The sequence below is a fragment of the Manis javanica genome, chromosome 3 (genome assembly GCF_040802235.1).
Source record: "Manis javanica isolate MJ-LG chromosome 3, MJ_LKY, whole genome shotgun sequence".
Lineage (NCBI taxonomy): Eukaryota > Metazoa > Chordata > Mammalia > Pholidota > Manidae > Manis > Manis javanica.
The window spans coordinates 178,756,359-178,783,262 of NC_133158.1; the positions used below are offsets into that span (position 1 = coordinate 178,756,359).

General features: G+C 41.3%; 1 long non-coding RNA gene across 2 annotated transcripts in view; it reads right to left on the bottom strand.

The window, feature by feature from the left end:
* LOC140848523 (uncharacterized) overlaps positions 1-26,904 on the bottom strand; it is an 88,284-nt gene that overhangs the window by 14,013 nt on the left and 47,367 nt on the right. Inside the window, exon 1 of one of the 2 annotated variants that reach the window (XR_012129563.1) lies at positions 5,444-5,595. The exons of the other annotated variant lie outside the window; for it this stretch is intronic. This is a non-coding gene — a long non-coding RNA (uncharacterized lncRNA). Of the gene's footprint in view, positions 1-5,443; positions 5,596-26,904 lie in introns of those variants that run through there. 2 annotated transcript variants of the gene reach the window in all.

Here is a 26,904-nt window from a genome sequence, read left to right on the forward strand (position 1 = left end):
TTCAAATATATTCTCCCATACTGTAGGGTTCCTTTTTGTTCTATTGATGGTGTCTTTCGCTGTACAGAAGCTTTTCAGCTTAATGTAGTCCCACTTGCTCATTTTTGCTGTTGTTTTCCTTGCCCGGGGAGATATGTTCAAGAAGAGATCACTCATGTATATGTCTAAGAGGTTTTTGCCTATGTTTTTTTCCAAGAGTTTAATGGTTTCATGCCTTACATTCAGGTCTTTGATCCATTTTGAGTTTACCTTTGTATATGGGGTTAGACAATGGTCCTACATGTAGCTGTCCAGTTTTGCCAGCACCATCTGTTGAAGAGACTGTCATTTTGCCATTGTATGTCCATGGCTCCTTTATCAAATATTAATTGACCATATATGTTTGGGTTAATTTCTGGGGTCTCTAATCTGTTCCACTGGTCTGTGGCTCTGTTCTTGTGCCAGTACCAAATTGTCTTGATTACTATGGCTTTGTAGTAGAGCTTGAAGTTGGGGAGTGAGATTCCCCCTACTTTATTCTTCTTTTTCAGGATTGCTTTGGCTATTCGGGGTCTTTGGTGTTTCCATACGAATTTTTGAATTATTTGTTCCAATTCATTGAAGAATGTTCCTGGTAATTTGAGAGGGATTGCATCAAATCTGTATATTGCTTTGGGCAGGATGGCCATTTTGACAATATTAATTCTTCCTAGCCATGAGCATGGGATGAGTTTCCATCTGTTAGTGTCCCCTTTAATTTCTCTTAAGAGTGACTTGTAGTTTTCAGAGTATAAGTCTTTCACTTCTTTGGTTAGGTTTATTCCTAGGTATTTTATTCTTTTTGATGCAATGGTGAATGGAATTGTTTTCCTGATTTCTCTTTCTATTGATTCGTTGTTAGTGTATAGGAAAGCTACAGATTTCTGTGTGTTAATTTTGTATCCTGCAACTTTGCTGTATTCTGATATCAGTTCTAGTAGTTTTGGAGTGGAGTCTTTAGGGTTTTTTATGTACAGTATCATATCATCTGCAAATAGTGACAGTTTAACTTCTTCTTTACCAATCTGGATTCCTTGTATTTCTTTGTTTTGTCTGATTGCCGTGGCTAGGACCTCCAGTACTATGTTAAATAACAGTGGGGAGAGTGGGCATCCCTGTCTGGTTCCCGATCTCAGAGGAAATGCTTTCAGCTACTCGCTGTTCAGTATAATGCTGGCTGTGGGTTTATCATATATGGCCTTTATTATGTTGAGGTATTGCCCTCTATTCCCATTTTGCTGAGAATTTTTATCATGAATGGATGTTGAATTTTGTCAAATGCTTTTTCAGCATCTATGGAGATGATCATGTGGTTTTTGTCTTTCTTTTTGTTGATGTGGTGGATGATGTTGATGGATTTTCGAATGTTGTACCATCCTTGCATCCCTGGGATGAACCCCACTTGGTCATGGTGTATGATCCTTTTGATATACTGTTGAATTCTGTTTGCTAATATTTTATTGAGTATTTTTGCATCTACATTCATCAGGGATATTGGTCTGTAATTTTCTTTTTTGGTGGGGTCTTTGCCTGGTTTTGGTATTAGGGTGATGTTGGCCTCATAGAATGAGTTTGGGAGTATTCCCTCTTCTTCTATTTTGTGGAACACTTTAAGGAGAATGGGTATTATGTCTTCTCTGTGTGTCTGATAAAATTCCAAGGTAAATCCGTCCGGCCCCGGGGTTTTGTTCTTGGGTAGTTTTTTGATTACTGTTTCAATTTCTTTGCTTGTAATTGGTTTGTTTAACTTTTGTGTTTCTTCCTTGTTCAGTCTTAGGAGGTTGTATTTTTCTAGGAAGTTGTCCATTTCTTCTAGGTTTTCCAGCTTGTTGGCATATAGGTTTTCATAGTAGTCTTTAATAATTCTTTGTATTTCTGTGGAGTCTGTCGTGATTTTTCCATTCTCATTTCTGATTATGTTGATTTGTGTTGACTCTCTTTTTCTCTTAATAAGTTGGGCTAGAGGCTTATCTATTTTGTTTATTTTCTCAAAGAACCAGCTCTTGGTTTCATTGATTTTTGCTATTGTTTTATTCTTCTCAATTTTGTTTATTTCTTCTCTGATCTTTACTATGTCCCTCCTTCTGCTGACTTTAGGCCTCATTTGTTCTTCTTTTTCCAGTTTTAATAATTGTGATGTTAGACTATTCATTTGGGATTGTTCTTCCTTCTTCAAGTGTGCCTGGATTGCTATATACTTTCCTCTTATGACTGCTTTCGCTGCATCCCACAGAAGTTGGGGCTTAGTGTTGTTGTTGTCATTTGTTTCTATATATTTCTTGATCTCTATTTTGATTTGTTCATTGATCCATTGATTATTTAGTAGCATGTTTTTAAGCCTCCATGTGTTTGTGAGCCTTTTTGTTTTCTTTGTAGAATTTATTTCTACTTTCATACCTTTGTGGTCTGAAAATTGGTTGGGAGAATTTCAATATTTTGGAATTTACTGAGGCTCTTTTTGTGAGCTAGTATGTGGTCTATTCTGGAGAATGTTCCATGTGCACTTGAGAAGAATGTATATCCCATTGCTTTTGGATGTAGAGTTCTATAGATGTCTATTCGGTCCATCTGTTCTAGTGTGTTGTTCAGTGCCTGTGTGTCTTTACTTATTTTCTGCCCGGTGGATCTATCCTTTGGGGTGAGTGGTGTGTTGAAGTCTCCTAAAATGAATGCATTGCAGTCTATTTCCCTCTTTAGTTCTGTTAGTATTTGCTTCACATATGCTGGTGCTCCTGTATTGGGTGCATATATATTTAGAATGGTTATATCCTCTTGTTGTACTGAGCCCTTTATCATTATGTAGTATCCTTCTTTATCCTTGTTACTTTCTTTGTTTTGAAGTCATTTTGTCTGATATTAGTACTGCAACCCCTGCTTTCTTCTCACTGTTGTTTGCCTGAAATATGTTTTTCCATCCCTTGACTTTTAGTCTATGCTTATCTTTGGGTTTAAGGTGAGTTTCTTGTAAGCAGCATATAGATGGGTCTTGCTTTTTTATCCATTCTATTACTCTATGTCTTTTGATTGGTGCATTAAGTCCATTTACATTTAGGGTGACTATTGAAAGATATGTACTTATTGCCATTGCAGGCTTTAGATTCGTGGTTACCAAAGGTTCAAGGTTAGCTTCTTTAGTATCTTACTGCCTAACTTAGCTCGCTTATTGAGCTGTTATATACACTGTCTGGAGATTCTTTTCTTCTCTCCCTTCTTATTCCTCCTCCTCCATTCTTCATATGTTGTGTGTTATGTTCTGTGCTCTTTTTAAGGGTGCTCCCATTTAGAGCAGTCCCTGTAGGATGCCCTGTAGAGGTGGTTTGTGGGAAGCAAATTCCCTCAGCTTTTGCTTGTCTGGGAATTGTTTAATCCCGCCATCATATTTAAATGATAGTCGTGCTGGATACAGTATCCTTGGTTCAAGGCCCTTCTGTTTCATTGCGTTAAGTATATCATGCCATTCTTTTCGGGCCTGTAGGGTTTCTGTCGAGAAGTCTGATGTTAGCCTGATGGGTTTTCCTTTATAGGTGACCTTTGTCTCTCTAGCTGCCTTTAAAACTCTTTCCTTGTCCTTGATCCTTGCCATTTTAATTACTATGTGTCTTGGTGTTGTCCTCCTTGGATCCTTTCTGTTGGGAGTTCTGTGTAATTCCATGGTCTGTTCGATTATTTCCTCCCCCAGTTTGGGGAAGTTTTCAGCAATTATTTCTTCAAAGAGACTTTCTATCCCTTTTCCTCTTTCTTCTTCTTCTGGTATCCCTATAATACGAATATTATTCCTTTTGTATTGGTCACATATTTCTCTTAGTGTTGTTTCATTCCTGGAGATCCTTTTATCTCTCTCTATGTCAGCTTCTATACGTTCCTGTTCTCTGGCTTCTATTCCTTCAATGGCCTTTTGCATCTTATCCATTCTGCTTATAAATCCTTCCAGGGATTGTTTCACTTCTGTGATCTCCTTCCTGACATCTGTGATCTCCTTCTGGACTTCATCCCACTGCTCTTGCATTTTTCTCTGCATCTCATCCCACTGCTCTTGCATTTTTCTCTGCATCTCATCCCATTGCTCTTGCATTTTTCTCTGCATCTCTGTCAGCATGTTCATGATTTTTATTTTGAATTCTTTTTCAGGAGGACTAGTTAGGTCTGTCTCCCTCTCAGGTGTTGTCTCTGTGATCTTTGTCTGCCTGTAGTTTTGCCTTTTCATGGTGATAGAGATAGTTTGCAGAGCTGGTACAAGTGACCGCTGGAAGAGCTTCCCTTCTTGTTGGTTTGTGGCCTTCCTCTCCTGGGAGAATAGCGACCTCTAGTGGCTTGTGCTGGGCAGCTGTGTGCAGACAGGGCTTCTGCTTCCTGCCCAGTTGCTTTGTGGTTTATCTCTGCTGTTGCTGTGGGCTTGGCCTGGCTGGGGCTGTTCCTCCAAAATGGTGGAGCCCCGTTGGAGGGGGAGTGGCCTAGAGGCTATTTATCTCCATAAGGGGCCTCTGTGCTCCCTGCTGCCCAGGGGGTTAGAGTGCCCAGAGATCCCCAGATTCCCTGCCTCTGGTCTAAGTGACCTGTCCTGCCCCTTTAAGACTTCCAAAAAGCACTCTCCAAACCAAAACAACAACAGCAACAATGAGAGAGGGAACAGAAAGAAAAAAAAAGGAAAAAACACACGATTTTTTTTTTTTTTTTGTCCTCAGGTGCCGGTCCCAGGCACCTGCTCACTGGTCCTGCTGCCCTGTCTCCCTAGCACCAGGGTCCCTGTCCTTTCAAGGCTTCCAAAGAGCACCCACCCACCTGTCCCTCAGGGAAGGAATGCTTGATATTCTTTGTCCTCAGGCGCTGATCCCAGGCACCCGCTCACCAGTCCTGCCGCCCTGCCTCCCTAGCACTGGGGTCCCTGTCCCTTTAAGGCTTCCAAAAAGAACTCGCCAAAAAGAGAGAAAAAAAAGGGGAAAAATGCGCGATTTCCTCCGTCCTCAGTTGCCGGTCTCAGGCACCCGCCCCCCGGTCCCGCAGGGAAAAACGTGGGATATTCTTTGTCCTTAGGCACCGGTCCCAGGCACCCGCTCACCAGTCCCACCACCCTGCCTCCCTAGCACCGGGGTCCCTGTCCCTTTAAGGCTTCCAAAAAGCGCTCGCCAAAAAGAGAAAAAAAAAAAAAGGGGAATAATGCGCGATTTCCTCCATCCTCAGGCACCGGTCTCAGGCACCCGCCCGCCGGTCCCGCAGGGAGAAACGCAGGATATTCTTTGTCCTCAGGTGCCTGTCCCAGGCAGCTGCTCACCGGTCCCGCCACCCTGCCTCCCTAGCAACGGGGGCCGGTCCGTTTAAGGCTTCCAAAAAGCACTCGCCAAAAAAAAACCGCTCCGGTTTCTTTCCACCCGCCGGGAGCCGGGGGGAGGGGCGCTCGGGTCCCGCTGGGCCGGGGCTTGTATCTTACCCCCTTCGCAAGGCGCTGAGTTCTTGCAGGTGTGGATGTGGTCTGGATGTTGTCCTGTGTCCTGTGGTCTCTATTTTAGGAAGATTTTTCTTTGTTATATTTTCATAGCTCTATGTGTTTTTGGGAGGAGATTTCCACTGCTCTACTCACGCCGCCATCCTGGCTCCGCCCTGTTAAACCCAATTTTTATTTCTCAGATAAATTCTGCATGGTCATGGAGTATAATCTTTTTATATGTTACTGGGTTTGGTTTCTTAATATTTTTCTTGAGAATTTTTGTATCTACATTCATGAGGAAAATTGAAATGTAGTTTTTCTTTTCATGTGATGCCTTTGTCTGGCTTTATTATTAGGGTAAAACTGCTCACATAGAATAAAGTGGGACATGCTCCCTTCTCTTCCTTCTTCCGGAGTTTTTACTGGTGTAACTTCATCTTTAAATATTTAGAATTCTGTATTAAGCCATCTGGGCCAGGGCTTTTTGTGCAGAAAGATTTTTAAATTAGTAATTTACTTTGTTATAGGACTTTTCAAATTTTCTGTGCTTCAAGTATGGTCATTTCCATCTTTCTCGGACTTTTTCCATTTTTGTCTAAGTTGCCTCATTTGTAGTCATAAAGTTGTTCACAGTATTCCCTTACAAAGCTTTTAATTTCTGTAATATAGTAGTTATAAGGTAAAATCGAGCTGAAATGACCAGGCGAGGAGGCAACAAAGGAGCCAAAATTTTAATAGGGCACAATCCCAGACAAGGTTCGCTGGTCTGGTTAGTCACAGGCCGAAGAAGTCTCACCCAGCAGGGCAGGCAGTGAGTTTATAAAGAAGTTAGGGGGAGGGAGAGCATATGTTTACAGTGGCGTGAGGATTTGCTAGCCTAAGGCACGTGTCATTGGCCCTTACAGTAGACAAAGGACTAGAAAGTTACTACTCCTTTTCCAGGTTGGGGGCAGCAGCCGGGGATTTTGGCACATAATCAGGCCAGAATCTGTTGGTCTCTTTCCCTTACTAGGCCAAGGTTGGAGGCTTTGCTGCCCTCTTTATTTGGTGAGGGCAGAGCTCATCTGATGTGCTCACCCCTCCCTCAGGTGCCTCCAGCCTTACATTCCAGCCTTTTGGTTATAATGGGTGCTGACTCGATCTGGCTACTTCCAGCTGAAGAGGGGTGGTGCAGCAGGGTTAAGGCTAGTGGGAGGCCGGAGGAGGCTTGGAGGTACTGATGTACCAGCATTTGGTTTACTGCAATGTGAGATAGTTCAGCCAGGCATTGTTGTAGGAACTTAAAAATACAAGGAGCTGCTGACAGAAGAATAAATACAACAATTAGTGGGGTTATAACAGGGAGGAGCCAAGGTAGGAGTTGAGACTGCCACCATCCAGAGAAAGGGTTTTTAGTTAGGTCTTCCCTGCGTTTTTGAAGGTTTTCTTGTAGTTGTTTGATCCTGTCTTTGACTATGCCTGACCTGTTGGCATAAAAGCAACACTCTTCTTTTAGGAACAGGCATATTCCCCCTTCCCTGGCTGTTAGTAAATCTAGGCCTCTCCAATTTTGGAGGACCATGTTGGCAAGGGAGTCTAGTTATGTCTGTAAATCTAAGACCATGTCTGCCCCTTGTTGTATGTCTTCTATTAGTTGTGATGATAGTAGCTTATAAAAATGAAGTGAAGACCCTAGTCTCACCACCAACTGTAAGGCTCGGGTGAGGGCTACTAGTTCTGCCTTTTGGGAGGTGGTCCCCATTGGCATGGGAGCCGCCTCCACTATTTCTGAGGAGGAAACTACCACATAGGCTGCCTGCCTGCACCCATTTGAATCCCTGATTGAGCTTCCATCCACAAACAGAGTTAAGTCTGGGTCAGTGAGAGGCGTGTCCTGGAGTCCTTCGCATGGGAGTCGAAGGGTTTCCACCAGCTCCATGCAGGAGTGGCTGGGCGTGGCAGACAAACCAGTGGGAGGAAGGAGGGTGGTTGGGTATAATGTTGGTGACACCTGTAAAGTTAACTGGGGGTGTTCAATAAATAGGAGGTGAAATTCCTGCACTGATGATGGGCTGAGAGAGGCCAAGGATTTGTGGCCCAGAAGGTCCTGTAAATGATGAGAATATACTGTTATCACCTGTAGGAGGGTTAGTTTCAGAGCTTCTTTGGCAAGGCATGCTGCTGCTCCCAGGGCTCTAAGGCAGGGTTGCCACCCCTTGGTGGTGGGATCTAGTTGTTTTGACAGAAAAGTGACTGGTCAGTGTCTGGGTCCTACTGGCTGAACCAGCACCGCAGTTGCTATTCCCATCTTTTCTATAGTATATAAGAGAAAAGGTTTGTTAGGGTTAGGCAGCATAAGCGGGGGTGAGGAGAGGAGGGTATTTCACAGTTCTTCAAAAGCATGGGCCACTGCTGTAGGAGAGGTGAGTGGCCCAGAGGGTGTTTCTTTGGCAGCAGCATACAGAGGCTTAGCTAATAAGGCAAAGTTAGGGACCCAGTGTCAGAAAAACCCCACCAGTCCGAGAAACGACAAGATCTCAGCTCCTGATGTGGGTGGTAGATGAGCTCTAATGTGGCTGTTCGGTTCACTGTGAGTGCCCTGGAAGAGGGAGTTTGGGCCACTCCAAGGTATGTAACTTGTGGGGTGGATAACTGAGCTTTTGATGGAGAGACTCTATATCCCTGCTGAGCTAGGAAGTTTAGGAGGGAAGCTGTGTCTTGAACAGAGGCCTCTTTTGTGGGACTACATAGGAGGAGATCATTGACATCCTGGAGGAGAGTGCTGACTCCCGTGTCATGATGGGACAGATCTTCCACCAGTGCCTGTCTGAAAAGGTGAGGACTGTCCCAGAAGCCTTGAGGGAGGACTGTCCAAGTTAGTTGTCTAGTTCAGTGGGTGTCTGAGTCCTCCCAGGTAAATGCAAACAGTAACTGGGAATCGGGGTGTAGAGGGATGGTGAAGTATGCATCCTTAAAGTCTAAAACTGTAAAGTGGGGGAACCTGAGACAAGAGAATATAAGGGTTAGGGATGACCGGGTGAAGAAGGACTACAGCCTCGTTATCTGCAGGTCTTGAATGAGCTGGTAGGCCCCCAATGGCTTCTTGGCTGGAAGGATGGGAGTGTTACAGGGAGAATTAGTACCAGAAGCCCTTGGGAAAGAAGACGGTTAATGATAGGTTGGATGCCCTTGCGATGGGCTTGAGAAATAGGAAATTGGGGGCTAGAAGGAAAGGAGGATGGGTCCTTGAGGTGGATGAGGACCAGAGCATGATGGCTCACCACTACAGGAGTAGACACCTCTACTCCTACATGGTCCCAGACCATGAGGTTAACATTGGTCAACAGTACAGGAGGGTCCACGGAGGCCTCAGGCCACAACTTACAGTGGTTAAACTGATGAGTGAACTCGGTTGGGGATGACTAAGTGGCAGGGAGATAGAGGCACCAAGCTTGGATAGGAGATTACTCCCTAACAAAGGGATGGGACCGGAGAGGATGACTAGAAATGAGTGGATAAGAGGATGGCCCTCAAATGTGCAGGCTACTGGACCTGACTCCAGAGGCTTAGAGGGGATTCCTGTGACACCCATGACTGAGACCTGGGAAGGATGTAAACACCTGTGAAAGGAAGGTAAAACAGAGTAAGTAGCCCCCATGTCCACCAAAAAGAAGACGGACTTACCTGCTACCCACAGTGTGGCCCTGGGCTCGGCAAGGGTGATAGGGGTGTTCAAGTCCAGGCAGCTTCAGTCTTCGAGTAGGCCCAGCAGGTCCGGAGGGGAGTCCCTCAGGGAGGCCTGCCTCCAGCGAGACTCTGTCATGGGGGGATAACCTCCAGCCAGGCACTACCTTCCAATGACCTCTCTTACCACAAACTGGGCAGGGTTTAGTCGGCTTATTGGTCAGGTTGGGGCATCTCTTTGACCAGTGGCCTTCCTGGCCGCACCAGAAGCAAGATCCTAGAGGCTCATGAGCTCCAAACCGGTCTTTGGTATGATAATAACCCTGTACTTCCGGTCGTAGGGCTGCCATGAAGGCTCGGGTCTGGGATGCTATCCTCCTCTCATGTTCTTCATCACGAGTATTAGAGACTTTAAAGACCATGGTTACCAGGTCACGGAGTGGAGTCTGGGGCCCCTCCTCTGTCTTCTTTAACTTATGTCTTATGTCCAGGGCTGACTGGATAATAAAATGAGTGGCCAACACCATGGACCCCAATGATGAGTTGGGGTCAAGGTGGGTATGTATGGAGAGAGGTTTGGTGAGCCAGTTAAGAAAGCAGGCTGGGTTCTCATCAGGTCTCTGAGTAATTTATCTCAGCTTATCATAATTAATGGCCTTTTGAGCCGTCTTATTCATACCTGCCAGTAAATACCGGAGCATTTGGTCCCACTGTGTTCCCCCATCTTGGGTATTATAGTCCCATTGGGGGTCTGTGAGAGGAACCGCCTCTGTCCCAATGGGCTTGGCCTAATCTGTATTATGTGCCTCATGTGCACAATGTTGGAAGGCGGAGGTAACACGGTCATATTCCCCAGAGGTAAGAGTGGAGGTTAGGATAACATGTATATCATGCCAGATAATTTCATAGGCCTGAGTTAGGTAGTCAAACTCTTTGATATAAACTGTGGGGTTAGAGGAAAAAGAGTCCAGGCATTTCTCAATCTGGGATAAGTCCCCTAGGGAAAAAGGGGCATGAACCCAGACAACCCCTTCTGCCCCCTGCAACCTCTCAGGGAGGGGCTACTAGTTGGGCTTTTGTTTGGGGTGGCCACTGGGCCTGGGATCTGGTGACCAGAGGGCTAGATCAACTGGGCGCTAAGGGCGGCATGGGCACATAAGATGGCAGCGGGGTGGGAACAGGAAGTGAAAGACAAGATGGCGGTGACACTGGAAGAGGAGGATACAAACAGGGAACGGCAGGTGTGGGGTGGGGTGTAGGATCAGGAGAGAAAAGAAGTGAGTCTGTGCTGGGAGGAGTCTTATCCATGGCTTCTGGAAATGGAGGGCAGGAGGAGCCTGTTCCTGTGGGGAAAGAGGGCGGTGGAGGTGGAAGTAGAGGGGGAGTGGGTGGCATGGACACCAGAAGAGGAGAGGAGCAGGAAGACGGCATGGCTGAGAATGCGGGACCTAAAGATGGTGGTGATGCATGTGAGGACAAAGGACCTAAAGATGGCGGCAACGCATGTGAGGACAAAGGGTCTAAAGGTGGTGGCGACATATGTGAGGACAAAGGACCTGAAGGTGGCAGCAGAGAGAGGGGGTGGGGATCGCGGGCTGAGGGAGGCGGGCAACGGAGGTCCTCTGGTGGATCTGAAAAGGAGGAAGGACTGGGCAGAGTAAGAGGCTGACAATCCTTAACTGGAGATCAGGCCAGGAGAACCTGGGCCGTTGAACACTTAACATAAAGGTCAGGGTGGGAGCACAATGTCCAAAAGGCCTGGACATACAGGACTTCAGACCACTTCCCAGTTCGGTGACATAAATTAGGTCGGTAAGGAGGCTAAAATCAAAAGTTCCCTCTGGGGGCCAGTGAGATTGATTGTCCAGAGGATGCTGGGGCCAAGTCTGAGAACAGAGTCGGACCAGTTTCTGTTTACGGATCTCCTCTACTATATCTAGGATCACCAGATTGGATATGAGACACCGCAGAGGGGTCTGAGCCTCCGATTTAGAGGACTGGTTCCCCATGTCTGTTACCCATTTCCTGGAGCTCCTAAACCAGCGAGCCCAGCATCCCAAACTCACTCAGGTTAGGAGGAGATGGAAGTATTGTACTCTTCCTTGGAGATCTGGGAGCCCTGATGAGGTCATCTCCTCTATCTCGTGACCAGTACAGGCTTAACGCCCAGAGAACCTGGGTGTAGCTATGATTTCTAACCAGGTGGAGACAGGACTGGGAAAACAACCGGGGGAAAGGAGGGACTCACCGAGTCGCCATCTGAGGTGCTGGCAGCAGGCAGAGGTCCTGGATGGGGGAAGGAGGGGTGGGAGCTACCAGTGGCCAGCCAGAACCCCATACACTATCTCCTTCCCGGGTTTCAGCACCAGATGTAAGGTAAAATCAAGCCAAAATGACCAGGCAAGGAGGCAATAAAGGAGCCAAAAGTTTAATAGGGCACAGTCCTGGGTGATGTTCGCTGGTCTGGTTAGTCACAGGCCAGAGAAGTCTCGCCCAGCAGAAGAGGCAGTGAGTTTATAAAGAAGTTAGGGGGAGGGAGAGCATATGTTTACAGTGGCGTGAGGATTGGCTAGCCTAAGGCAAATGTCATTGGCCCTTACAGTAGACAAAGGACTAGAAAGTTACTACTCCTTTTCCAGGTTGGGAGGGGGCAGAAGCTGGGGATTTGGGCACATCATCAGGCCTGGAATCTGTTGGTCTCTTTCCCTTAGTAGGCCAGGGTTGGGGGCTTTGTTGCTCCCTTTCCTTATTTGGTGAGGGCTGAGCACGTCGCTGAGCTCATCCAACGTGCTCACCCCTCCTCCCAATGCCTCCAGCTTTACAGTAGTGCTTTCTCCTACTTCATTATTTTGCTAGTCTGTGTATTATACTTTTTTTCCAGTTTAAAGGTTCATGAATTTTATTGATCTTTTCAAATAACCAAGTTTTGGTTTCATTGATTTTGTTGTTTTTCAATTCATTAATATCTGTTGTAATTTTTATTATTCCTTTCTTCTGCTTCTTTGGGTATTTTTTATCTTTTTCTAGTTTTTTAATGTGGAAGAATCAGTTATTAATTTGAAGTCTTTATGTCAGCTAAAGCCATTACACTTCCTCTAAACACTGTGCTAGCTGCATCCTACCAGCTTTGATATATTATTGTTGAGTGCAAATATTTTTATTTCCTTTGTGATTTCTCCTTTGAGTAATGAGTTATTTAGAACTGTCATTTTCCAAATGTACAAGGGTTCTAAAATTTATTTCTGTTTGTTATTTTCTAATTCAATTCCATTGTGGTAGAGAACATGCTTTGTATGACTCAAATCATTTTACACTTATTGAGGACTAGAGTAGTTCTATAGTTTAGCATAAGACTTTACTAGAGAATGTTTCATGTGTATTTGAAAAGAACATGCATTCTCCTGTTATCAAGTCAAGTGTTCTATAAATGTTCGGTCAAGGTCTTCTACATACTTGCTGATGTTCTGTCTAGTTGTTCTATCCAATATTGATATTAGGGTATTGAAATCCCCAATTGATATTATGGAATTGTCTTTCTCCTCTACAATTCTGATAGTTTTTGCCTCATCTATACTGACCATCTTTATTAAACATATGTTTATAACTGCTATAGATTCCTGAAAAATTGACCTTTTTATCATTTAACAGTGTTCCTCGTCTCTATTATCATGTTTTGTCTTAAGTCTGTTTTGTTTGATGTTAATACAGCTGCTCTAGTTCTCTTATGGTTACAGCTTTTATCTTTTGCCATCCTTAACCTTCAATCTATTTTTCTTTATATCTGAAGCACGACTCCTATAAATAACATATAACTGCATCTTTCTTTTTTTAATCCAGTCTGTTAGTCTCTGCCTGTTGTTTGGAGTGTTTAATCCACTTACATTAATTATACATGTGGTTTTCTTTATAAATGCCATTTTGATATTTGTTTGGTATATCTCATGTCTTTTTTATTCCTCTGCTCATTTATTGTCTTTCGTGTAAAATAGATGTTTTCTAGTGTATCAATTAATTCGTTTGAATTTTTTACTTTGTTATTTTTTAGTGGTTGCTCTGGGAATTAAAATATGCATCTTAAGTTAAAACTAAGAATGTTGGATTATTACTAACTTAATTCCAATAAACATAAATATTTCACTCAAATATAGCTCCATTTACATATAGCTATAAGCTCAAATATATAATTTTATAATTATTGTTTTTGTGATTGTCTTTTAAATCAGTAAGAATATAAAGAAAATATATACTTAAACTGTCTTTTATATTTATTTACATAATTCCCCCTACTGATGGTCTTTATTTTTTCACATGTATTTGAGTTATTATCTAGTTTCCTTTCCTTTCAGCTGGAAAGAACTCCTTTAGTGTTTCTTGTAAGACAGCTCTGCTGGCAGTGATTCCGTCAGTCTTTACCTGGGAATGTCTGTATTTTGCTTTCATTTGGGGAGGATGTTTTTCTTGGTACACTACTTTTGACTGATAATTCCTTTTCTTTCAGTACTTTGAGTATGTCATCCTACTGCCTTTGGCCTCTGTTTCTGGTGAGAAGTCAGCTGCTATCTTACTCTGGTTCCTTATATATGATGAGTCTTTTTTCTCTTTATGTTTTCAAAACTTTCTCTGTATTTTTGGTGAAAACCATTTTAACTAAGATGTGTCTAGGTGGGGATCTTTCTTGTGTGTTTATCCAACTTAGAGTTTGTTGAACTTCATGGATAAATAAGTTCTTTCAAAAATCAGACTTGGGAATGTTTTAGCCATTATTTCTTCAAACATTTTTTTCTGCCCTCTTATCCTCTGGTACTCCCATTGTATATATTTTGGTATGCTTGATAGTGTCCCACAAGTTTGTGAATCTGTTCATTTTTCTTTATTTTTTTTTCTAGTCTTCAGATTGGATAATCTCCATTAATATATCTTCAAACTCATTGATTCTTCTGCCAATTCAGATTTTCTGTGGAGCATCTTCAGTGAATTTTTCATTTCAGTTATTATGCTTTCAATTTCAGATTTCTATTTGGTTCTTCTCATAATTTATTTTATTATTATTTCCCATGTAGTGAATCATTATCATAGTTTAATTTTTAAAATATGATTTACTAAAGTCTTTGAACTATTTATAATTGCTGCTTTGAAGTCTTTGTCTACTAAGTCCAACATCTGGAGCCCCTCAGAAACAGTTTCTACTGACTGCTTTTTTTTTTCTAGATATTCACACTTTCCCATTTGTTTTGTTTGGTTTTGCATGGCTTCTGTTTATTGAAAACTGGATATTTTAAATAATACGTTCTAGCAACTCTGGATTCTGATCTTTTCATGTACACACACCAGACAATTGTTACTGGAATTTTTTTGTTTAGTGACTTGCCTGGACTAATTCTGTAGACTGTCTCCTCTGTAGTAGTGTGCATTTGCTGATGTCTATGCAGTTTTATTTTTTAATTTTTTTTCTACTTTTAAGACTATCTTTCTATAGATTACCTCTGGGTCAATAGAGCTTACTGATCAGCCAATGACTAATCAGAAGTTGTACTTAAACACCTTGAGCTAGTAAGGCTTCCACCCTTTGCTAATGGATCTGTGTGTGTTTCAGAATGTATTCCAATCTCGGACAGTTTACTGGCTTTTATTATTTATTTATTTATTTTCTTTCTTAGGTTACTGGCTTATAGTTTCTATGTGCCTAAGGCCTCACAGATAGTTGAGGCCCTGTCCAGTATCTCCCAGGTGTGCACACAGCCTTGCACAAGTGCATGGTATTCCATATATTAGAGATTAAAAGGTTTGCTGAAAGCTACATTAAGCTTATTAACAGCTTATTATGTCTGTCTTGTTCCCTGATCTCCCTATTAGATTTCTTGCCTGCCCCAAGCAGTATCACAACTTCCAGCTAGTGTAATGTTGGCCTTCCTAGATTGTTTGCTATTGTTTCCAAACTATCCCACTATCATTTTCAACACCTCTGGGCATGCATTTTTCCATGCTGCTCTCCACTAGCAGCAAGCTTTCCAGTCAGTCCTCATGGCCTGTCCCACAGGATAATCAGGACTGAGGGAGTTCAAAGAGCCCCAAGCTAAAAAACCTCCAACTCCCACTGTTCTTACCAAGATTTAATAGATTTTCTTGAATTAACACTTGTCCTTTTGGTGCTTTCCTTAGTTAATTTCCAGTATCCTGAAGCAACCAACATATTTTCAGTTGTTTACATAGGAGAGTAGTTACCAAGGTTCTCACTTACCCACTCCAGAAATCTCACCCTCATTCTCATTCACTTTTCATTGGCCAAACAGGTCTTATGCTCAAGCCTAACTTCAAAGGAGTGGCAAGTATAATCCTCTCCCAGAGAGAATAAGTGAATCTTTGGTGAAAAGCTATATAATCTAGTATACAACGTTCTCTTGAACCCTCATTGCCCACCTGCACGGTCCTGCCCTTGATGCCAGGGTTCTTGCTTGCAAAGCTGAAGAATGAACTTAGCAAACACCCAAAGAGGAGAGCCAGGGAGAGGCTTTTATTCAGAGATAAAGTGAGAGGACAGAGCTCCTGGCTCAGGCCAGGAGGGGACAAGAGAGCCCAGGGTGGTGCATTGTCTAGGGGTTTTATAGGTGACTGAGAGACAGAGGGCTAGGGCTGCAGACCTGCCAGATGGTCGCAGAATGTTTATTTTTGAAGAGATACAAAGTTTCTTAGTGGGTTATTCTTCAATGTTAGCTTAACACAAGAAATTTATTGCTTTGATTCTTTTCCAGGATATCAGCTTCTGTCTGGAAGCATATTAATCAAGACTGTTTGCCTTGCCTTCAATGTGGGCTGAGACATGATCCATTTGATTAAAATGCAATCTTAGCTTTAAGATAAAATTTTCCTAAATAAGCTGGGCCTTTGAGCAGGTGCTAAAGTAAATCTTACAATGGTACATTCTAATTGATACAGTGAAAATACAGGCTATGCTGAGATAGTTTTCATTACCTGGGGAGTATTCAAGCTTCTAAGTCAAGTTGCTCTTAGCTTTTTAGTTTTAACTAATCTCACTGAAGAATGCTTATGTTCCTAGTTTGATATTTTACTTTAGAGAATTAATGTGACTCTGGCTTTGCTTAATTGTTTAACATGGAGTTTTGGTAGGGGTCTTTTTCCAGAGGCCCTCACCCTACTCTGTCTAAGCCCATGGCCACAGTCTCACCCTCAGATATAAAGCTCCAGGACTGGTTGACATGTCAACATTTTATCTGAGAGATCTGTCAGAATTCAGGAACTGACAGACAATCTGCAGGGTTTCTCTTGCTTTGGATACCAATCCACCAGGTACTAGTTTTATTAGTTTTCCCTTTGACCCAGAAGCCCTTTGATATGGCCATGCTGTTTGTACTTTCCTTCTTTGTCCTAGTCCTACAAGTCACTCAGAAGTCTTATGTATCTTTGTTTAGTAGAGCTTCTATTGCTACTGGGCTTTTGCAACAAAGATATTCTCATTTGGATCCTCCAGTCACTCAGCATGCCCTACCTGGTGCCTCTCAGCTCAGGGACATTAGTAAAACTGTGCTATATCTACTCTTCTTGCTGCTATAGCATAAAAACTTTCTTAGAAAAGGCTTTGAATCAACCCCTCAGGACACTACCTCAATCCAGATACACTACACCAGCTTGAAGAAAAGTTCTCAAGAGTTGAGGCAATAAGATAGCATGCTGAGATTTTTTTCTTTTTTCTTTTTTTATTCTTTCAGGTAAAGATAAGGTCACAAAGATGGGGAGTTAAAGAAAGTAGGATGTGTCTGCTCAAGTCATCATCTTAAATTAAAATATTTTGAATGATCAGATGGTGACTATCCTTATCATGGGGATCACTTCATAATGTGCAAACATACTGAATCACAAAGCTTATACAATATTACATGTCAATTATACTTCAGTAAAAAAAGAACTTCAACATCATTCTCAGTTATCAGAAAAATTCAAATTAGACAAACAAGAACAGATGCTGGCAAGGATGTGGAGAAAGGGGAACTCTCCTTACTCCTAGGAATTTACCCAAAGAATATAACTTCTCAGATTCAAAAAACATATGCACCCATGTGTTTATTACAGCACTATTTACAATAGCCAAGATGTGGAAGCAACCTAAGTGTCCATCAGTAGATGAATAAAGATGTGGTGCATATACACAATGGAATATTTTTCAGCCATAAGAAAGAAACAAATCCTACAATTTGTAACAACATGGATGGAGCTGGAGGATATTATCCTCAGTGAAATAAACCAGGTCGAGAAAGATAAGTATGAAAAGATTTCCCTCATTTATGGAGTATAACAATGAAAGAAAACTAAAGGAACAAAACAGCTACAGACTCACAGATTACAAGAAGGGACTAGAGGTTACTAAAGGGGAGGTTTGCAGGAGGGTGGGTGGGGAGAGAGAAGGGGATTTAGGGTTATTATGATAGGCACACATGGTGTGGGGGGTCATGGGGAAGACAGTGTAGCACAGAGAAGTCAAATAGTGACTCTGTGGCATCTTACTATACTGATGGACAGTGACTGCAGTGGGGTGTTGGGGGCACATGATAATATGGGTGAACGTAATAACCACATTGTTTTTTCAAATGGGGAAATGACAGCCTCTTTAAAAGCTGGTGTTGGCAAAACTGGATGGCTACATGCAAGAGAATGAAACTGGATTATTGTTTAACCCCATACACAAAAGTAAACTTGAAATGGATTAAAGACTTGAATGTAAGTCATGAAACCATAAAATTCTTTGAAGACAACATAGGCAAACATCTCCTGAATATAAACATGAGCAACTTCTTCCCGAACTCATCTCCTCTAGAAATGGGACTACATCACACTAAAAAGTTTTTATATAGCAAAGGGCATCATCAACAAAACAAAAAGGCATTCTACAGTATGGGAGAATATATTTGTAAATGACATATCCAACAAGGACTTAACATCCAAAATATATAAAGAACTTACATGCCTCAACACCCAAAAAGCAAATAACCATATTAACAAATTGGCAGAGGATATGAACAGACACTTCTCCAAAGAAGAAATTCAGATGGCCAACAGGCACATGAAAAGATGCTCCACATCACTAATTATCAGGGAAATGCAAATTAAAACCACAATGAGATATCACCTCACACCAGTTAGGATGGCCAACATCCAAAAGACAAACAACAACAAATGCTGGCAAGGATGTGGAGAAAGGGGAACCCTCCTACACTGCTGGTGGGAATGTAAGCTAGTTCAACCATTGTGGAAAGCAGTAGGGTTCCTCAAAAAAACTGAAAATAGAAATACCATTTCACCCAGGAATTCTACTCCTAGGAATTTACCCAAAGAATATAACTTCTCAGATTCAAAAAACATATTCACCCATGTGTTTATTACAGCAGTATTTACAATAGCCAAGATATGGAAGCAGCCTAAGTGTCCATCAGTAGGTGAATAGATAAAGATGTGGTACATATACACAATGGAATACTATTCAGCCGTAAGAAAGAAATAAATCCTACAATTTGCAACAACATGGATGGAGCTGGAGGATATTATGCTCAGTGAAATAAACCAGGCCGAGAAAGATAAGTATGAAATGATTTCCCTCATTTGTGGAGTATAACAATGAAAGAAAACTGAAGGAACAAAAAAACAGCTGCAGACCCACAGACTAGAAGTTACTAAAGGGGAGGTTTGTGGGAGGGTGGGTGGGGAGGGAGAGAGAAGGGGATTGAGGGTTATTATGATAGGCACACATAGTGTGTGGGGTCACGAGGAAGACAGTGTAGCACAGAGAAGTCAAATAGTGACTCTGTGACATCTTACTACACTAATGGACAGTGACTGAAGTGGGGGGGTACACAATAATATGGGTGAATGTAATAACCACATTGTTTTTTCAAGTGAAATCTTCATAAGAGTGTATATCAATAATACCTTAATAAAACAAAAAACCCTAACAAACAAAAAATAAAGAGTAGAAAGCAAAGAAATGGAATTAAGAAATAGGACAGCAGTGAAGAGAACAAAAGAAATCAAAAGTTGGTTCTCTGAAATGATCAACAATATCAAAAAGCTTTATTGGACTGACCAAGAAAAAAAGAGAGAAGACTCAAATTGTTAAAATTTGAAATGAATGAGGGAACATCACTACAGAAAAAAATATATCTTAGGAAAACATCATGTAATGTGGGTAGCTGTTGAACGGCTGCATTGTATGTCTGAGACAAATATAAGATTGTATATCAATGGTACTTAAATAAAAATAAGAGAGAAATGGTAAACAACTGTTTGCCCACAAATTTGATAACTTAGATGAAATGGACTGATTCTTAGAAAGACATAAGCTACCACAACTGAGTAAAATACCAGATGAGACCTAAAAAAGACTGAATTAATAATTTTAAAACAAGACACAAACAAAAGCCAGGCTAAGATGGCTTCACTGTGAATTCTACCAAATATTTAAAGATTTAATACTAATCATTCACAAATTTTTTCAGAACACAAGAGGAAGGAATACTTCATAACTCATTCTATGAGGACAACTGATTCCATTAATATCAAATATCCACACACCAAAACCAAAGAAACTATAAGAAAACTATAATATTTCTTATGAAGATAAATGCAGAAACCTCCAAAAAAAAAAACCTAGCAATTGAATCCAGCAACATATAAAAAGGATTGTATATCATCACCAATTGCAGTGTCTCTAGTGAATGTAAGCACAGCTCATCACACAAAAGTCAGTATAACATATCGTATTAATAGAATCAGGGGCAAAAGTCTTAAGAGTCACAGAAAATCATGTCACAAACTCTGACACCATTTCATGATAAGAACACTCAAGAAATTAGGAGTGGAGGGAACTTCCACAACCAGATAAAGTGCATTTATGAAAAACCACAACTGACATCATACTTAACAGTGAAAGACAATGTTTTCCCCCTAAGATCTGGAATAAGACATGGATTTCCACTCCTGCAACTTATATTCAACTTTGTACCAGGCAAGAAAAAGAAATAAAAGGTATTCAAACTGGAAAGAAAGAAATAAAACTATTTCTATTCACAGATGACATGATTGCATATATAGAAAATCCTAAAGAACTTCATCAAAATTAAAAAGTTTTGTGCTTCAAAGGACAATGTCAGGAAAGTGAAAAGACAATCCACGAAATGGGACGAAATATTTGCAAATCATGTATCTCCTAAGGATTCATTGTCCAGAATGTGAATAATTCTTATAACTCAAAAATTTTTAAATGAATAATCCAATTTAAAAACGTGCAAAGGATTTGAATAGACTTTTCTCCAAAGAAGATATACAAATGGCTAATAAGCATATAAAAATATATTCACCACCATTAGGGAAATGCAAATCAAAACTGCACTGAGATACCACTTCACACTCACTAGGATGGCTAAACCAAAAAGAGAGACAGAAATAAGTGTTGATGAGTATGTGCAGAATTTGGAACCCTCATACATTGCTGGTGGTAAGTTACAATGGTTTGGCCACTTTGGAAGAAATTCTTAGCATTCCTCAAAATTTTAAACAAAGAATTGTCATTTGATACAGCAAGGATGTATCAAGAGTATGTACACATGAGGTAAGAGCCAAGATGGTGGCGTGAGAAGAGCAGCAGAAATCTCCTCCCAAAACCGAATGTATTTTTGAAAATTCAACAAATACAACTATCCCTAAAAGAGAGACCAGAAGACACAGGACAACAGCCAGGCTACATCTACACCTGCGAGAACCAGCGCCTCACGAAGGGGGTAAGATACAAGCAGCAGCCCAGCGGGACCCGAGCACCCCTCACCCCAGCTCTGGGCGGAAGGAGAAGAGTCGGAGAGGGGAGGGAGAGGGAGCCCAGGACTGCTAAACACCCAGCCCCAGCCATCCTCACCAGAGCGCAGACACAGTGCTTGCGTGAGGTGCTGGAAACTAGGGAAACAGGACAGTAAGACCTGTGAGCGGGTCCCTGCAGCCAGCACACCCAGGATAAAGAAAAGCAAGTGCTTTTTGAAAGTCTTAAAGGGACAGGGACCCCACAGCTGGATGGAAACTTCCTGGGACACTTAGACCAGCAGCTGGAAATCCCGGGGAACTCTGGGTGCCCTAACCCCCTGGGTGGCAGTGCAGCTCGGAGGTCCCTCATGGAGATAAACAGCCTCCCACCCATTTCCCCTCTGACACCGCTCCGCCATAGTGGATCAGCAGCCTGAGGCAGGAGGGCAGAGCTTCTTTCACAGTGACCGGGCAAGAATTAGAAACCCCATCTGCATGCAACTGCCCAGCACAAGCCACTAGGGGTTACTGTTCTCCCAGGAGAGGAAGGCCACAAACCAGCAAGAGGGGACTTCTCCCAGCCGACACATGCAACAGCTTCCTGCAACTACCTCTATTGCCATGAAAAGGCAGAATAATTTGATACAGACCAGACTAACCCAGATATCCTCCCCTGAGAAGGAATCTGGGGAGATAGATCTAACTGTTCTCCCAGAAGAAGAATTCAAAATAAAGGTCATAACCATGCTGATGGAGCTTCAGAGAAATATGCAAGAGCTAAGGGATGATGTCCAGAGGGAGATTACAGAAATGAAACAATCTCTAGAAGGATTTGTAAGCAGAATGGATAAGATGCAAGAGGCCATTGATGGAATAGAAACCACAGTGCAGGAATGCACAGAAGCTGACACAGAGAGAGATAAAAGGATCTCCAGGAATGAATCAATATTAAGATAACTGTGTGACCGATCCAAACAGAACAATATTTGCATTATAGGGCTACCAGAAGAAGAGAGAGAAAAAGGGATAGAAAGTATATTTGAAGAAATAATTGCTGAAAACTTCCCCAAACTGGGGTAGGAAATAATCATTCAGACCACAGAAGTACACAGAACTCCCAACAGAAGAGACCCAGGGAGGACAACACCAAGACACATAATAATTAAAATGGCAGAGATCAAGGACAAGGACAGAGTTTTAAAGGCAGCTAGAGAGAGGAAAAAGGTCACCTACAAAGGAAAACCCATCAGGTTATCATCAGATTTCTCAGCAGAAACCTTACAGGCCAGAAGAGAAAGGCATAATATATTTAATGCAATGAAACACAAGGGCCTTGAACCAAGAATACTGTATCCAGCACGATTATCATTCAAATATGAAGGAAGGATTAAACAATTCCAAGATAAGCAAAAGTTGAGGGAATTTGCCCCCCATAAACCACCTCTACAGGGTATTTTAGAGGGACTGCTCTAGATGGGAACACTCCTAAGGCTAAACAGATGTCACCAGAGAAAATAAAATCACAGCAAAGAAAGCAGACCAACCAAATACTAACTAAAGGCAAAAAATAAAATCAGCTACCCCCAAAGGCACTTAAAGTAAACACAAAAGAGCACAGAATAAAACACCCAACATATAAAGAATGGAGGAGGAGGAATAAGAAGGGAGAGAAATAAAGAATCACTAGACAGTGTCTATAATAGCGCAATAAGTGAGTTAAGTTAGGCAGTAAGATACTAAAGAAGCTAACCTTGAACCTTTAGTAACCACGAATCTAAAGCCTGCAATGGCAATAAGTACATATCTTTCAAAAATCATCCTAAATGTAAATGGACTGAATGCACCAATCAAAAGACACAGAGTAATAAAATGGATAAAAGAGCAAGACCCATCTATATGCTGCTTACAAGAGACACACCTGAAACCCAAAGACATACACAGACTAAAAGCCAAGGGATGGAAAAAAATATTCCATGCAAACAACAGGGAGAAAAAAGCAGGTGTTGCAGTACTAGTATCAGACAAAATAGACTTCAAAACAGAGAAAGCAACAAGAGATAAAGAAGGACATTACATAATGATAAAGGGCTCAGTCCAACAAGAGGAAACCATTATAAATATCAATGCACCCAACACAGGAACATCAGCATATGTGAAACAAATACTAACAGAACTAAAGGAGGAAATAGAATGCAGCAATGCATACATTTTGGGAGACTTCAACACACCACTCACTCCAAAGGACAGATCCACCAGGCAGAAAATAAGTAAGGACACAGAGGCACTGAACAGCACACTAGAACACATGGACCTGATAGATGTCTATAGTACTCTACATCCAAAAGCAACAGGATACACATTCTTCTCAAGTGCACATGGAACATTCTCCAGAATAGACCACATACTAGGCCACAATAAGAGCATCAGTAAATTCCAAAAGATTGAAATCCTACCAACCAACTTTTCAGACCACCAAGGTATAAAACTAGAAATAAATTTTACAAAAAAGCAAAAAGGCTCACAAACACATGGAGGCTTAAGAACATGCTCCTAAATAATCAATCGATCAATGACCAAATTAAAATGGAGATCCAGCAATATATGGAAACAAATGACGACAACAACGCAAAGCCCTGACTTCTGTGGGACACAGCAAAAGCAGTCTTAAGAAGAAAGTATACAGCAATCCAGGCATATTTAAAGAAGGAAGAACAACCCCAAATGAATAGTCTAATGTCACAATTATTGAAATTGGAAAAAGAAGAACAAATGAGGCCTAAAATCAGCAGATGGAGGGACATAATAAAGATTAGAGAAGAAATAAATAAAATGGAGAAGAATAAAACAATAGAAAAAAATCAATGAAACCAAGAGCTGGTTCTTTGAGAAAATAAACAAAATAGATAAGCCTCTAACCAGACCTAATAAGAGAAAAGGAGAATCAACACACATCAACAGAAGCAGAAACGAGAAAGGAAAAATCACGATGGACTCTATAGAAATACAAAGAATTATTAGAGACTACTATGAAAACCTATATGCTAACAAGCTGGAAAACCTAGAAGAAATGGACAACTTCTTAGAAAAATACAACCTTCCAAGACTGACCAAGGAAGAAACCAAAACCTAAACAAACCAATTACCAGCAAAGAAATTGAGGCGGTAATCAAAAACTACCCAGGAACAAAACCCCTGGAGCAGATGGATTTACCTCATAATTTTATCAGACATACAGAGAAGACATAATACCCATTCTCCTTAAAGTTTTCCAAAAAATAGAAGAGGAGGGAATACTCCCAAACTCATCCTAAGAAGACAACATTACCCTAATACCAAAACCAGGCAAAGACACCACAAAAAAAGAAAATTACAGACCAATATGCCTGATGAATGTAGATGCAAAAATACTCAACAAAATATTAGCAAACCGAATTCAAAAATACATCAAAAGGATCATACACCATGACCAAGTGGAATTTATCCCAGGGATGCAAGGATGGTACAACATTCGAAAATCTATCAACATCATCCACCACATAAATAAAAACAAAGTCAAAAACCACATGATCATCTCCATAGATGCTGAAAAAGCTTACAGCAAAATTCAACATCCTTTCATGATAAAAACTCTCAGCAAAATGGGTATAGAGGGCAAGTACCTCAACGTAATAAAGGCCAATATATGATAAGCCCACAGCCAACATCATACTGAACAGTGAGAAGCTGAAAGCTTTTCCTCTAAGATTAGGAACAAGACAGGGATGCCCACTCTCCCCACTGTTATTCAACATAGTACTGGAGGCCCTAGCAATGGCAATTAGGCAAAACAAAGAAATACAGCCAATCCAAATTGGTAAAGAAGAAGTTAAACTGTCACTATTTGAGACAACATGATACTGTACATAAAAAACCCTAAAGACTCCACTCCAAAACTACTAGAACTTATATCAGAATACAGCAAAGTTGTAGGATACAAAATTAGCACACAGAAATCTGTGGCTTTCCTATACACTAACAATGAACTAATAGAAAGAGAAATCAGGAAAACAATTCCATTCACAATTGCATCAAAAAGAATAAAATACATAGTAATAAACCTAACCAAGGAAGTGAAAGACCTATACCCTGAAAACTATAAGACACTTAAGAGAAATTAAAGAGGACACTAGCAAATAGAAACTCATCCCATGCTCTTGGCTAGGAAGAATTAATATCATCAAAATGGCCATCCTGCCCAAAGCAATATACACATTTGATGCAATCCCTATCAAATTACCAACAACATTCTTTAACAAACTGGAACAATTAGTTCAAAAATTCATATGGAAACACCAAAGACCCTGAATAGCCAAAGCAATCCTGAGAAGGAAGAATAAAGTGGGGGGGATCTCCCTCCCCAACTTCAAGCTCTACTACAAAGCCACAGTAATCAAGACAATTTGGTAGTGGCACAAGAACAGAGCCACAGACCAGTGGAACACAACAGAGACTCCAGACATTAACCCAAACATATATGGTTAATTAATATACAATTAAGGAGCCATGGACATACAATGGGGAAATGATTGTCTTTTCAACAGATGGTGCTGGCAAAACTGGACAGCTACATGTAAGAGAATGAAATGGGATCACTGTCTAACCCCATACACAAAAGTAAATTCAAAATGGATCAAAGACCTAAATGTAAGTCATGAAACCACATAGGCAAAAATCTCTTGGACATAAACATGAGCAACTTCTTCATGAACGTATCTCCCTGGGCAAGGGAAACAAAAGCAAAAATGAACAAGTGGGACTGTATCAAGCTGAAAAGCTTCTGTACAGCAAAGGACACCATCAACTGAACAAAAAGGCATCCTACAGTATGGGAGAATATATTCATAAATGACAGATCTGATAAAGGGTTGACATCCAAAATATATAAAGAGCTCATTGCACCTCAACAAACAAAAAGCAAATAATCCAATTAAAAAATGGTCAGAGGAGCTGAACAGACACTTCTCCAAAGAAGAAATTCAGATGGCCAACAGACACATGAAAATATGCTCCACATCACTAGTTATCAGAGAAATGCAAATTAAAACCACAATGAGATATCACCTCACACCAGTTAGGATCGCTACCATCCAAAAGGCAAACAACAACACAAGTTGTCGAGGTTGTGGAGAAAGGGGAATCCTCTTACACTGCTGGTGGGAATGTAAATTAGTTCAATCATTGTGGAAAGCAGTATGGAAGTTCCTGAAAAAGCTCAAAATAGACATACCATTTGACCCAGGAATTCCACTTCTAGGAATTTACTCTAAGAATACAGCAGCCCAATTTGAAAAAGACAGATGCACCCCTATGTTTATTGCAGCACTATTTTCAATAGCCAAGAAATGGAAGCAACCTAAATGTCCATCAGTAGATGAATGGATAAAGAAGATGTGGTACATATACACAATGGAATATTATTCAGCCATAAGAAGAAGACAAATCCTACCATTTGCAACACAATGGTGAGCAGAGTCACAGTGGGCAGTCTCAGCCTGTGGCTGCAAATAGAGCCAGAGGTGAGCAGAGTAATTCCTGTGTGGACTTAGCAAGAGAAACCTTACAGATGTACAGCAAGTGGTCCTGGGAAGAAGCCTCAGGATAGTGCTCCCATGCAAGTCTGAAATTTCTATTTAAAGGGAAACAAAATTTCTAACCTTCATTATTAAGAGTATGGAAAACACCCACTGTGGCGAAAGACACATGGCTCCTAGGAGCAATTCCCACAGACAGAATAAGACGCTGAGTTCTCTCAAGATAATGTGGAGGTTCAATACTGGGAAAAGGTACCAAAATATAGCTCAAGGCCTGCTGTACACAGAGAATCACCTCAATTAGCATGGAGGGAGGGAGGACAGCTTTTAGGAAGGAAACCCTTCTTGGAGGTCAAATAGACTCTCGGGTCTCTGTACCTGGCAACTCTTGACATTACCATCTGGGGTCAGCTGATAGTTCTGAGAGAACCCTTT